Consider the following 12,739-nt stretch of genomic DNA (forward strand, 5'->3'; position numbering starts at 1 on the left):
CAGACTTATGTACATTGATTTTGTAACCTGAGACTTTGCTAAGTTTATTTAACCATTACAGGAATCTCTTAGTTGAACCGTTAGAATTTTTTTAGATGTAAGATCCTATTGTCAGCTGAGAGAGATAGTTTGATCTCTTCTTTCCCTATTTGGACGCCCTTGAGTTCTTTCTTTTTTTCCTAATTGCTCAGGTGAGAAATTCTAGCACTATGTTGAATAGACAACCCACAGAATGGGAGAAAATATTTCCATGGTACACATTTGACAAAGACCAATAACCAGAATCTACAAAGAAATCAAACAAATCAGCAAGAAATAACTAAATAATCTCATTAAAAAGTGGGCAGAAGAAACTTTTCAAATGAAATATAGAAACATAGGGGACAACTTCTATGGAAAATTGTGTGGAGATACCGCAAAGAACTTAAAGTAGACCTACCATTTGATCCAACAATCCCACTGCTGGAAATATACCCAAAGGAAACAAGGTCGTTTTATAAAAAGGACCCTAGCATTTGAACGTTTATTGCAGCACAATTCACAATTGCAAAGATGTAGAAACAACCCAAGAGCCCTCCAATACATGAATGGATTAACAAAATGTGGTATATGCATACCATGGAGTATTATTCAGCCATAAAAAACTGGTGACCCAGTATGTTTTGTGAGAACCTGGATGGAACTAGAAACCATTCTCTAAGTGAAACATCATAGGAATGGAGAAACAAACACATGTACTCAATACCAAGTTGGAACTAATCAGTTAACACTTAAATGCACATATGGAAGTAAATGTCAACGCAAATCAAGCTAGTGGGTAGAGGAAGGAGGGGATGGGCAAATTTATAGCTTTTTGGTACAGTGCACATTATCGGAGTAAAGGGCATACTTACAACTTTGACTCAATTTGTACAAAAACCAAAGTATGTAAATAAAACATGGGTACTCCTTAATATTCTGAAATAAAAAATTAGAAACAAAAAACTTTCATTTTCATTGTGCCTCTCTGTTTATTCTGGAAAGAAGGATGTCTGTGGATGCAGGGATCTTCACTTTTTTTGTTCACATATTGAAAACATAATACCATCTGGACCGATTGCTCTCTATAGCAGAAATAATAATGACACAAAAATCTACTGTTTTCCTCTCATTGTAAAATAATTTAAGCTGGACACATGGTTGAATAGCCAAGATCTGTATTTCATAACCTCTCTTCTTGTAGGTGTGGCCATGTGACTAAGTTATTATTATATGAGTGGAAGTTATGTGTGTAGCCTTCTACTTAAGTTACTGATGCTAAAATTTGCTCTCCTTTCCCTACAATTGGCATATAGATATGTCTTCAAACTTTGAACATGCAGAAGAGTGCAACAATCTGGAGCCAGAAGGCAGAAGGAACTTGGGGTCTTGGAATGATTATATGGAAAGCAGATGTCCCACCAACCTGTATTGCTCAACTCGGGGGAGTTACATGAGAGAGAAATAAATTTCTCTCTTCTTTCAGTCATGTATTTGGGAGACCAGTTTGTTACAGAGATAGTCTGTACCTTAACTAATACATTTCCCTGCCTGGGTCTCAGCAGAGAACTTGGGACTCTTTTATCCTCTGCTATGCCCTATGTAAACTTGTTTCTTCATATATGTCATTCTGGTGGAGTGCAAAGGACTATATGGGAGATAACATTATTGTATTTATTTTTGCATGTTTGGAAATATCTTGATTTGACCCTTCTACTGGATGGATAATTTGAATAGGCATGGAATTCTAGTTGGGAAATTATTTTATTCCAGACTTTTGAAGTTCTTGCTTGATTTTCTGTGGTGTTCTCACAAAGTTTACTTTGATTTAGGGGTTGTTTCTCTCTCTCTATTGAGGGTTTTAAGCTCTTGTCTTTTGAAATTTCTTAATGTCATTTTGGTATTTTTGTCCATCATGTTTGGCTTTCAGCAGGTTTTTTCAATCTTTAATCCTGAGAAATTACCTTGAATTATTTAGTGGATGATTCCCCCCCATTTTGTTAGTTCTTCCCTCTGAACCACTACCTTTTGGATGTTAGACCTTCTGGATTGATTGCTCCCGCAGATTTCTTAACTTTTCTTTTGTTTTTCTCTACCTTCTGTCTTTTTGCTCTATCTTCTATGACATTTCCTCAAATTAACCTTCTCCATCTGCTGATGTATTTCATTTCTGCCTATGTGTTTTTAATTTCTCAGAGCTACCTCCTTGTTCGTTGGGTATTTTATTGTTTCTTGATCATGGATGCCATGTTATCTTTTATTGTAGTTGTTTTCTCTAAGTTTTCTTCTCTCTGCAGTCTTTGTTCTCCAACGGGCTTATTTGCATCTCATTATTATTATTATTATTACTATTTTTTGTTGCTATCTTCCCTCAGATGAGAAACTTTCTTTAGATATCTGGAAATCTGTTTTTATCTGCTCATAAAGTGAAGTTTAGAAAAGTGAATGCTCGAGTATGGGAATATGGAGGTTTTGAGTTCATGAGGGCGATCTGGACAGGCCATTAGCTGCCAAGCTCCAGATGTTGCTATTTTTATGTATTTCCTATTAGGCTGATCAGGTATCCCAGAGAAGGAGCCCCTTCTCCCCTGCCCTGGAGGGTGGATATTTGGCTTAGAATTCTGGGAGGTGAGTGGAGGGAGAGGCCTGGGGGTATCCGCATTTACTATTTATATTTCGCTTAATGCCCCTTCTTCTAGTAAGTTACCAGGCCCACAAGTTTGCTAGTCATGCCCAGTCTTGAGGGCCTCTGTTGTACATTATTCTGAAAAGTAATCTTTCATAGTTCTGTGGGGAAGAGATACAGTCACCCCGTGAAATGAACTCTGGGAGAGGATCTGGATTTGAAATGATTCTCAAAATACTTTTGCCATATTTTTCCTTACCCATCCAGAATCCCCTTCACTCCCACTTTCAGAAATACTAAAATTACTAGTGCTGCTGGCACTTAAGCATTTTGAGAATTCTTTAGTTTAAATAAATAAAGGTGTTTCCCAGCTTTTCCCCACTGAGGCTTGAGGTTTGGATATAATAAATCTGCTTAATCAGTGGCCCTTTCCTTATCTGTTTATTAATTTTAAAAATTCATACCTGATCTTCTTCCATCGTTGAGAGATTTAATATATATATAAATTAAAATACTCAAGTCATGTTTGACTTCTGCAATTACAAGAAAGCCAAGATACAGTATATAAGATAACAAACATTATTGGTATATATTGACTGTTGCAATTTTAATATAGTTATTTTGTTTCTTAAAATATGTATACAATTTTTTTGGCACCCTCTGTATGTGTGGGTATGTGTGTGTGTATTTTTAAGCTCCCATTTGGTTCTACTTTGAGAAGAAGTGAATTTAAATGGGTGTTTTCAACCTACCATTTTAATCTGGCATCCTAATGGTTACTTTTATTGGTCTTTATTTTTTTCTTAGACTAGTAGAGGATGTTTAAAATGATTTACATTTCCCTACATTCATACATTTTTTCTATGAAGAATAAAATGGAATTTTATTATGAAAGCTAAAAATAGTTATATTCTCTGATTCAAGGAATTAATGTAGGTACAGAAGAAAGATGTGCATGGGTATAATAAAATTTTAATAAGCGGAGCTGTGAGCGAGCCGTGTGTGTACACTGCTTCCATCAGCTCTGTCTGGGCTCTTTCCCCTTTCTCCACTTTTCCCTGCATCCCTAAATGCCTCAGGGTCTTTCTCTCTCTCCATCCCCGCCCCCAACTTTCTTAAAGAGATTGCCCATTAAATTGATATTCCTGGCAATGAAACTGATGCATTCTATTTTCCTCTTAAAATCAGGATAAATCACCCAGTAAGTCTTTAACGCCATTGTTTAATCTACTATTTTTTTTTTAAAAGAAGAGAGCTTATGCCAAATATATAGTTGGGATTAATTTTTTAAAAAGACTAGAAGGCTGACAGTAAACTGGCAAAGTACAGAGTCATTTACAAAACAATGATGTCAAAGAAGTTAATTGATCGAGACTTTGTGATTAAGACTCAGAAAATGTCTTTTTTTTTTTTTTTTTTTTTTTTACAGGCAATAGTACTTCCATAGGTGGCAAAATTGTAATAAGCTCTAAAGACACTGAGAATTCTTCCTGTGTTTATTGCTAATTGGCCTTCCAGCAGTAGTCTGCTGGTATACACTCAAGTGAATAAGAACCTGAGCTATTTCTTTGACTACTTTTGTCTAAATTTTGTGCCTGCATTAGTATTAGCCCCCAAAGTGCTTCTCTTATTTAATTCTGTGTTGAGTTCACTGAATCACTGACTGATGGAAAGAAGTTTTCCATATCTCCCTGAAGCTTTCAGATGAGAGGTTTCCGTAGGCATTTCGAATTATCTGACTTTCTGAAACCCATTAAAAAGCCCAAGAGGTAGAGAGGCTGTAATTGTTATCACTCAGGTCCAATATACTCCACTGTCCAACTACACGTCACTTCCAACAGCAGCACCCTACTGCCTCCTTGTTTCCAAGATGCCTTTCTGAGGATCAATCACATCTGCCAGGGCAGAGAAAGAGTGAAGGAGATTCTAGTTAGCGGGGAAACCATCCCACACCGAACAAGATCGCTTCTAATAGATGAGCTGGGGGGGGCTTCTGACATTTGCAGGGTGTTAGATGTTGGCATATTTGAAGTAGGTTCTGTGAGCATTTCTCTGTGCAAAGAAACCTAACCTGAAATCCATTTATAGTTTCAGTCCAGGGTTGCAAAGTGTCAGGGAAGCATGATTCTTCATGATCAAACTCTTCTTACAGCTGCGTTGAGGACTCACTTGGTCATTTAATAGGACTCAGCAGAATCCATACCATGTCCTATCAGTCTCTTTTTCCTTTTTTCCCCCCTCTGAAGACTAGAGTCTCAAGCTGTCACCCTGGACTCAGCAGAATCTATACCATGTCCTATCAGTCCCTTTTCTTCCCTCCCCTCAAGACAAGAGTCTCAAGCTGTCACCCCGGGTAGGTGGCCGATCTACCCACTGAGCTACGGGTGCTGCCCAGTCCCCTTTTCCTATGAGTGGTCTCTCAAAGACTTGTCTCTTTGGCCACTGACAGGAAATAAAGGAGGTATAAAAAAGGTCTCATTTGACCTTAGGAGCTCAGTACATTTTGTGGAATATTTAGAGCACAGAGATACAGATTATGCCAATTGGAGACATTTTCAACCCAGATCTATCATAGTAATTTGCACTTTTAAGTATTCCAAGGTTTGTGATTTCCAACTGTCTTAGAAGTCTTTAAAATAGTTTTAACTAGTCCTAGGCTGCATTATTTGGACTGAAGAATAAAAATGACCTGGGTGGTGCCTGTGGCTCAAAGGAGCAGGGCGCTAGCACCATATATGGGAGGTGGCGGGTTCAAACCAGGCCCTGGCTAAAAACTGCAAAAAAAAAAAAAAAAAAAGTAAATAAATAAAAATGACCTCTCTAATCAATGAGTCTAAAGTTCTTTGTCTCTGCCATTGTGAAACTTAAGGCCTGATTCACACTGGATTAACTTGAAAGGAATATGGGATATGATTAATGGAAGTAGCAACACAGAGCAATGGAGAGACCACTGGGAAAAAGGAATCTAATCCAAACTCTGTTGCTAATACATTTTATAATTTTAGGTAAATTAGTTGCCATCTCTGAGACTCTATACACTTGTTTGTTTAATGGAGAATTTCTCAAATTGTATTTTTGTATTTTTCAAACCCTTACTACAGTCTCTCTGTATCAGAGAGTTCCAAGTTCAAATAACACTAATTTTTTTTTTTTTTTTTACAAGAAATCAGTTCACATGTATTATCTCCCTATGAAGATTTGGTTAATGAATAGCATTTTGCCTACATAATGCTGGTTTCTAAAACTGTGTTCCAAAACTCTTTTATCTTGAATAATGTCAAACTTGCAAAAAAGTTGAAAATATAGTACAAGAAACATCTACATACCCTTCACCTAGATTTGCTGAATGCAATTTTCTTACATTTGCTTTCTTTATCTATATACGTATGTAAGTTGAAATAAGCTTTCTTTCTTTATGTATATATGTAAATTTTCAATTTCTTTGAAAATAAATTGCAAACATCATAATGCTTCACTATTGCATATATCCTAAGAATAACATGCTTTCTTATATGACCAAAATACATTAAAGAAATTGAACATGATACTTGCATAATAATCTCTATTAAAAATATACATTATACTTTAAAATTAATCTAGGGTGTTTCTCCTGCTATTTAAGGAGATTAGAATACTGTCTTTTCTTTTTTTAAAAAAAACTTTCCATAATTTGGATTTGTCTGACTGTTTTCTCATGATTAGAGTTAGGTTAAATATTTTTGAAAATCATGCCAAATATATGTCCTTCATCAAACATTGTATTAGAAGGCACAGAATACCAGTTTATCGGTTATTGCTGGTATTACAAGTTTGATCACTTGTGTAGAGTTTCCACCAATATTTCCTTTATAAAGATAACTCTTTTTAAACTATAAAATATTTTTTCAGTGGTTATTTGAGAGTACATAAATACCTGTTCCCTAAAAAAATTGTGTTTAGTGATCTGAGTATTCATTACTGATGCTTTCTTGAACAAGTGGTCATATTGGTAGTTACAAAATTGTGACCTTATAATTTATCATTTCTTATACATTGATTAGTTTATATTCTTCTTTGAAGAAACCATCCTAATATTTGGTATTGCAAAGGACTCATAGATTCTGTTTTATTCAATGCATTGTCGTCTATTACTATCATTTAATTATTTTTTCAAAGATCAAATTGTCCAGTGGGAGTTACTGCAATCAGGTTTTTTTTCTCCTTCTGAAATCTCTGCATTGGTTTTTAATTTTTTTTTTTAGCACCTCATTAGTTTCTAATACAAAAAGATATTTCAGGCTTACTTTGAACATTCTATACTTCACATCTGATATTAGCTATTTCTCCAAAAGGTCCTGATGAATTGTATTTAGAGACCTATACATCCAAATAGGGGACTAATATCCAGAATTTAATAGGAACTCAACAACAACTCTCCCCCCAAATAATCCCATTAAAAGGTGGGCAAAGGACATGTATAGACATTTTTTCAAAATAAAACATGAAAATGTCCAACAAACCTCTGAAAAAATGTTTAACATTACTAATCATCAGAGAACTACAAATTAAAGCCATAATGAGATGTCCTTTTATACCAGTCAGAATGGCTGTTGTTAAAAAAATAAAAATAAAAAATAAATGTTCACATCTAAACCACAAGGAGGCATACAAGCTCAACATGAAAGGATGGAAAAAATAATCCATGCAACTGGAAATCAAAAGAGAGCAGGTGTAACCATTCTCATGTCGATGAAAGTTTAAGCCAAGGTAGAGAAAGATACAAAGGACCATTATAAAATGGTAAAGGGAGCTATCCAACAAGAAGACCAAATACTCTTAAACATATATGCACCCAACACAGGAGCTCCCAGGTAGGAAAAAACAAATCTTACTAGAGCTAAGCATGAAATAAATAGTACCCTTGTAATTACTGGGAACACCACCACCCACTGTTAGAGCTCAATAAATCATCAAAGCCAAAAATAAATAAATAATGAACTTAAATCAAACGGACCTAACAGACATTTATAGAACATTCTCCCCCAAACTACAAAATACACATTCTTCTTAGCAGCACATGGCACATTCACCAAGGCTGATCATGTCTTAGGGCACAAAAGATGTCTCAACAAATTCAAACAATTGAAATCATACCACATACCTTCTCAGAGCACAGAGGAATAAAACTAGAAATCAATCCCCAAAGAAACACTCAAACCTACACAAAGTCATGGAAATTAAACAACCAGATGCTGAACAGTTGTTGAGTCAAGAGTGAAATTAAGATGGAAATAAAAATTTTCTTTGAGTTGAATGACAAAGGTGTCACAAGCTATCAAAATCTTTTGGACATAGCAAAAATATTCCTCAGGGAAAATTTCATAGCTTGGAATGTCTACATCAAAAGACAGAAAGATCACAAGTTAATAAAGTTATATTATACCTCAAGGAACTAGAAAAATGAGAAAACAAACTAAGCAGAAGAAAAGAACGAAGGTTAGAGCAGAACTAAATGAATTAGGAAACAAAAGAAAACAAAAATACAAAGGAATAAGGAAACAGAAAGTTGGTTCTTTGAGAAGATAAACAAAACTGACAGACTTCTTACTAGATTAACCAAGAAAAGAAGAGAAAGGACCCAAATAAGCTCAATCAGAAGTGAAAGAGGTAACATTAAAACTGATACTGCAGGAATGCAAAATATCATTCATGAATAATATGCAGGTCTCTACATACATAAACTAGAGAGTGTAAAGGAAATGGATAAGCTTCTGGAAACACACAACCTCCCAAGACTCAGCCAGGAAGAAACAGAACTCCTGCACAGACCACTAAAGAACAGTGAGATAACATCACTATGTAAAAAACTTCCCACCACAACCGTGGACAAGATGTATTCATAACGAAATCATACCAGATTTATGAAGACCTGGTACCAACTATATAGAGAAAACAACAGATTTATTTCTCTTGGTTCTGAAAGGGAGGAAAACTAAGATTAAGGCAGATTTGAAGTCTGATAAAGGCCTGGTCTATGGCTCATGGGCAGGGTCTTTCCACTGTACCCTCACAGGTGTAAGGGAAGAGCTAGCTCTCTGTGGTTTTTTTTTTTAAAAATAAGAGCACTAATCCCAATCTTGAAGGCTCCACTCTCATGATCTAATCACTTCCAGAGGTCCTGTATCCTAATACCATCACCTTGGGGGTTAGGATTTCAAACATATGAAGTCTGGAGGGGGGACAGTCACAAACAGACAAGGGGGGACAGACCAAGTCACCTACAAAGTACAGTTCAAGCCCGCAGCTTGTACAATGACAGTATACAGAGTATGACATTAATTGAATATCTTGAATTAAAGGACTTGAATTACTGCTTTTTTTCTTTATGGCTATGTTAATTTGACATTCAGTTAAGTTCATTTTTTAGTATTTATTTTTGTTTTTTCATCACAACTGTTTTAATCTTTTTTTGAATAAATATTGTGGTTTAAAAATAAAAAAAAATGATACATTCAGAGAATTGCTATACCCTTCCCTGTGTTCTGTATTATGTTCCCACTCCTGCTATACCTGCCTGTAGGCAGTCTACTCTACTAGTTTATGGCTTATCATATTTGTATTTGTTTTTCAAAAATATGCACACATACATAAAGATATACATATATTCTATATCTCATATATAGTTATATATTCTGATACCTGTTGTATATAATACATGATATATAACTGTATATGTTTTAATATATTTTATATGAGATTTAATATATGTTATAAGAGATATAATACATTTTTACATCTTACATGGGAGGTAGAATACACAATTGATGTTTTACCTTACTTTTTACCTTCAAAATATAGTCCAGAAATTATTTTGCATCTATTCTTAGAGAGCTTTCTTATTCTACTTTTAATATTTATTTTTAAATTTTTTAATTCACAAACAAAAGGATATATACATATGTATACACACACGTGGTTTACAACATGATATTTTCTGTGTATACATTGTAGAATGGCTAAATCTAACTATTTAGCACATGTATTACCTCATATGTTTACCATTTTTAGAGTGTGGTGAGAATGCTTAAAATATACTCTCAGCAATTTCCAAGTATAGAGATATTTTTGTTAACTATAGTCACCATGATGTGTCTTATTCTTTTATTTGACTATGGTATTTCATGTACCATAGTTTTCCAACCAGTCTCTATATTTGAGCATGTGGGCTGTTTCCAGTATTTTCCTAAGAAATCACACTAAAATTGATAAATACGTGCCTATATAATTACATATTATTACATATTATTGGAGGTGTACATTCAGGAGAAAGTCCTAAATGTGGCATCAAAATATAGATATGCAGTTTTGTTAGGTATTCTCAATAGATAGATTGAGAATTGATATATTAGATATATTTACCTGTATAGGGACTGCACAATTTTGAATTCTCCAGGAAGTAGTGTTTCCTCACAATTCAACCAAGAAAACATATTGTCAAGCTCTTGGAATTTTTGCTGATTTGATAATTGAGAAATGTGCCTTAGTGGGGTTTAAATGTGAATTCTTTTTTCTTATATGTTTATTATATGTTTCTCACATAGTCAAGGTCTATTTGTCTATATGTATAACTAACTGTTTCTGTCTTTATCTTATCAATTTTTTTGTTTTTCCTTCTCTATTTTTAAGAGTTCTTTATGTGTTAAAGATTATAGTCCTTTCATGTGATATGTTTAAAAATATTTTCTTCCAGCTTGACATCTGTTTTTAAGCTTCCCGTATTTTTTCTCATAAAAATTTTGTTTTAAAAGTTACATCGATCAATGTTACTGCATTTTATAACTTTAACTGGTTTTCCCCACACCAAGCTTATAAGTAAAGTCACATGTATTTTCTTCCAAGGTGCAACATGTTTTCAGATTTTTACTGCTAGATCTCTGATGCATTTGGAGTTTATTTTGTTGTTTGGGGTGAAGTATGCATCCGTTTTATGTTTTTCCAAATGGCTCTTCAGTGTTCACCACAGTATTTATTAAAAAGTCTGTATTATTCGCTGGTCTGTCAGTGTAGTTGTATATGAATATTGCAGTATTTTAATTATAGATAATTCCCAGTATGTTTTAATTTCTCATAAGGTTAGTTCTAGAGTTTGATTATATATTCTCATATGTTTACCTTTGCTTATACAATTACAATAAATCTAACTCCAGGAAATAAAAACTTATTATTTTACTTGGATCACATTGAATTCATATGAAATCTTGAGGAGAATCAATATTTTATATTTATTCCTAATAAGAACAAGTTATACTTTTTGTATTTTAGAAGTGTTTTCTACATATAGGTTTTAACAGATTTCTTGTTCTGTTTGTTCCTAAAAATTTTTTTGTTATTATAAATGGAGGTTTTCTTCAATTATAACTTAGAACTGATTATTGTTATGTAAACAGAAGCTTTGGGTTTTGTATATATAAATGCTACACATACCTAACTGTAAATTTATTATTTGAGTGATGTTTATCTTTGCTTTTTCTGAATTCTCCTGTTTCATATTGTCTTCAAAGGGATCATCCTACTTTTTCATTTATAATCCTTTTCCTTCTCATTGATTTTTTCTTATTTAATTCCATAGGCTAATTGCTGTTAATTTAGTGCTAAGTAGAAGTGGAGATAGTGGGCGGGCTTACTTTGTTTCTTACTGTAGAGGAATGGCTCTATTTTTCCCCATTAAGTGCGAGTACTGGAATTAGGTACTGTATTTCTATCTCTGTCTCCTTTTCTACTTCCATCTCTGCCCCTATCAAACATCACATCTTTCCCTTTTCCTCTCCCTTCTGTTCTTGCTTCCTTTCCTGTAGACAACACTCAGAGTGGGATTGTAAAATCACACTCAATACAAGGTATAGATATTACACAGTATTGAACTTATTACTGAGTAATAAATACTGAACTTATCACTGAACTTACTGTCTGCAGCTTGATACAGACAATAGCAAAATATAGGTACAATCCCTGGAGTGGTCTGAGACCACCAGCACGGTTCACCAAATGTCCTTGTTTTTCCTCATACGGATCTGTTCTGATTTGGATTTAGCATACTAAGTTTTAAGCAACGTTTGTGCAAGCTTACTTGAATGCAGAGCTGTATCGATGGAACATACCAATCTTATGCCCCCTTAGTTATAGGGCTTATCTGACTTTTTCCAATAAATTATACATTTTAAATGCACAGGTAAGTTGATATAAATGAGTAATTTATACTACTAAAAGATCTGTCCTACTAAAAGTATTTCATAGATAAAGACTATTCATGATCTTTCTGTTAGAAAATATCACTTTCTAACAGGTTTGCCAAGTGTTTACCAAGTATTTACCAAGAGGTCAACTTGTTTGTAAGGGGATTTGACTAGGTTTATTTTCAGTAAAAGAATAATGGTACACAGGGTTATTACACATATGTGTTGTGTGTGTATGTATTTGTGTGTTATTGGTATTTTTTTAACAGGATAAGAATGTAATCATCAACTACTTGTCATTGTTTCTATAAGAAATAGAAGTTTAATTATTGGATTTTGTCAAAGATCTGCCTTTAATAATCTATCATGACAATTATCTGATATTTTTCTTAGACATTATCTTAATATGCTTTCTTATATGAATAGATACCTATGTTTGCATTCTTGAAAAATAAATCATATGTTCATTGTGCATTCTTATCTACATAAATGTAGTATGGTGTTCTTATTTTATATAGGATTTTTGCATTGATATTTACATGTGATATTGATGTGTATATGTATAATATCTTAAGTTTAGATGTCAATGTTATACTTACCTCGTTAAGAGAAATTTAGAAATTTTCCTTCATTTTCTATCCTCTGGAACAATGTTTAAGGTATCTGTTCCTTAGAAACAAGGCTATATTTTACATCTGGGCTTTGTGCTATTTATGTGGGGTAGAAATTTGATAACTTTAAGTTTTCTACAGAAGGTTTGCTCAAGGTTCTATCTATATTAGAGTTAATTTTGGTACATTGTATTTTCCGAAATATCTATTTTATATGAATTTATAATTATTTGGCGTAAATTATGTAGTCTCTTAATTGTTTCAATGGTTAC

Source organism: Otolemur garnettii, unplaced genomic scaffold (assembly GCF_000181295.1).
Source record: "Otolemur garnettii isolate 467f Iridium unplaced genomic scaffold, OtoGar3 scaffold00003, whole genome shotgun sequence".
Classification (NCBI taxonomy): domain Eukaryota; kingdom Metazoa; phylum Chordata; class Mammalia; order Primates; family Galagidae; genus Otolemur; species Otolemur garnettii.